The sequence below is a fragment of the Corvus kubaryi genome, unplaced genomic scaffold (assembly GCF_017639235.1).
Source record: "Corvus kubaryi isolate FWS band 111438036 unplaced genomic scaffold, C.kubaryi_AGA036_p1.0 37397, whole genome shotgun sequence".
In the NCBI taxonomy this organism is placed as follows: domain Eukaryota; kingdom Metazoa; phylum Chordata; class Aves; order Passeriformes; family Corvidae; genus Corvus; species Corvus kubaryi.
The window spans coordinates 20962109-20964935 of NW_024581136.1; positions in this window are offsets into that span (position 1 = coordinate 20962109).

Below are 2827 nucleotides of genomic sequence, written 5' to 3' on the forward strand. Positions count from 1 at the left end.
CCGCCCCCCGCGCCGCCTCCGCACGGGCGGTGCTGCCGCTCCCGCCGGCACGCGGGGCCGAGCTGCGCGACGGGGGACGGGACCGGCGCTGCCCCGCTCCAGGCACCCGCGACACGGAGCTCCGGGGGCCCCGGCGCGGGGGAGGAGGCGGCGGTGGAGCCCACGCGGTGCGGCGGGCGTGGAGCCCGGGCACGGCCACCGGTGTCTGACGGTGTCACCTCATAGCCCGGGCAGGCGGGATAGCGAGCGCTGGCCGGAGGCAGGATCCCTTTAGCCCTCACAGAGATGGGGCGGGGTCACTTCAGCTTCCGCAGCGATGGGGTAGGATCCCCTCAGCCCTCAGAGTGATGGGGCAGGGTCACTTCAGCTCCCGCAGCGATGGGACAGGGTTCCCTCAGCCCTCAGAGTGATGGGGCAGGGTCATTTCAGCTCCCGCAGCGATGGGACAGGGTTCCCTCAGCCCTCAGAGTGATGGGGCGGGGTGGTGCTGCACCAGGGCTAAGACCTCTCTGTCCCACGTCTTTGCCAGTGGGCGGGGGCCAAGGGTGCTGCTCCCGAGCTGCTGCCAGGGGTGGAACAGCCCTTCCCTGATTCTGCTTTCACTCAACCCTTTGAAATCTGCTCTGCAACCCAGTTTAAGTGACACGAACATGTTAATTGCTGTAAATGGAACAGCTGAGCAGAAATATGCTCTACTGACCTCTAATTAAGCGCTATACATTTGGCACTTGAGTCAGAATATGGTTATTATTTATTGTCTTGGCAAAACACAATCTGCTGGTTTCAGCCATTTCTTCCTCGTTCCCATTTTCACTAAGTGTGGTGGGTGAGACATGAGCCAGTCAGAGCTGCTCTCAGCTCAAAGCTGTGTTCTAGACAGAGTGTTATTAGTCCTTCATGAATATGTATTTATTTCTCAAACTTTTGAGTCTGTTTAAATTATAAAACTTCTTTGCTAGGAAAGCTTAATTGGGAAATCAGCTGCATATTGTACCCCCGTGGGAATATGGAAGTGGCTGCAGATGGAATCGCCAGCCTGGCTTCACTTTTGGGACAGCTCAAGCTACAACGTCAAAGCAACCGCTTCAGTTTTGTAAATATAATACCTTTCCTTCTTGTATGTTAGTGCTTTTTTCCCTTCTGTATTCATCCACTAACAACTGCTTATTCACTACTTTATATTCTTTTAAATTTTAATACAAAATGAATGTGAGGAGAAAGGACAGTGAAAAAGGAGACAAGAGTAACACCTGTAAAATCCATGTTGTACAGCAAACCCGGTTTGCAGAGATGTTCCGTGGTGCCCTCTAGGATTTGAGAGCACTGAGAAAACGAATCCCGAGTCTTCATATTCCCAGGAAAGCAAACACCCAACCCATGAGCCAGACACATGGCAAATGCAGTACAATGATATCAAGCCTACCATGCTAGCTTAGGGAAAAGCCATCTCGCTCCTCTGAGAATCAGCTGCATGACCCAAAGCAGAATTTATTTTAATGAATGACCTGGATTATTGTGTAAAAAAGTAATAAAATATGCAAAGCGATACTATTAGTAGAGGAGAAACCTTTTAGTTTCTCTCTCCCTTTGTAAGTACCATTTCACTAGTGACCTCTCAGTGCCACTGCCCACTGCAGCTTCTCGTGGTAGCTTCCTTGAGTTTCCTGTCTTGAGCAAATTTTGAGTCATGCCGAAGCCGTGCCGATAAGCATCAGTAAATATGCAATATGAACTCCAGCCTGTTTCCCTCGGTTACCTAAGCAGCGCTGTAAATCCAAACTGGAAAGACAAAAGGTTGGAGCAGCAATTCTGGGAGCACATAGCTGCCGGGGAAGGAGGCATTCCTGGGATTTGTGCTGGTGCTGGAGCCAGGCTGAGGTGCAGGCAAGGCCAGGCACGGGGAGCGGGCCGTGGGGAGCTGCCGCGCTGGCAGCGCTGCGGAGCCAGGCGGGAGCAGGAGCGGGAGCGGGAGGAGGATGTTCTGCCGGGTGGGATGTTCTGCGTGTGCTGGGTTTGCCCAGGCACCTGCGGTTCACACCGACCTCAGGGGTAACGCTGACACGACAAGAGACAGCCCTGGGGAATCCGTGGCTGCATGGAGAGGTGACAGCTGGACTGGCAGGACATTCCTGAGGTACCAGTGTGCATGCTGAAGGATGAGTACAAAAGTGCAAATACCTGAAGGCGGGAGTGCTCTGTACCAGATCCATCCTTCCCATCCCTCAGCTGCAGGACTCTTGATCTGTAACTAAAGACTCCAAGGCCAGATTTATAATCTGATCTGAGAGACTACAATTTATTTAGTCTTCCATGTCAGGGCAGGATTTTCCAAGATACCTGACTCATCTCTGTAACCTTTTTCTGAGTGTCATCTCATTTATCAGTGGCTCTTTGGAAGGGTGGGCTGCTGAAGCAGACACTGGTTGTGACACGTGGCTGACATTGATTGCAGGCACCAAGCTGCCTCCCTGCCCCGGCAGTTTCCGATGGTAAATCTCTGGACCCGTGCAGCCTGTGCTGGCCAGGCAGCTCATCCCTGCGGCCTCATGGGCAGCCTGCACCTCAGCATGGCCCTTCTGAGCCTGCCGGCACCGGGAATAGAGATCTCACATCCTGGGTACAACAGTTTTCACATTCAGACTGCAGTGCTTCAGCTGCAAAAGGTCCAAACACATGAGTAGAGAACGAGGCAGATTTTTTCACAGCCACACTGTTCCATGCCTTCTTCCACAGCCAGCAAACGAGTGCCTTCCTGCTTGCCATGCCGAGCTGTTCTTATTTTGGAGCACAACATGAGGCATGTTGCATTAGCACCTTTCCCTCCATC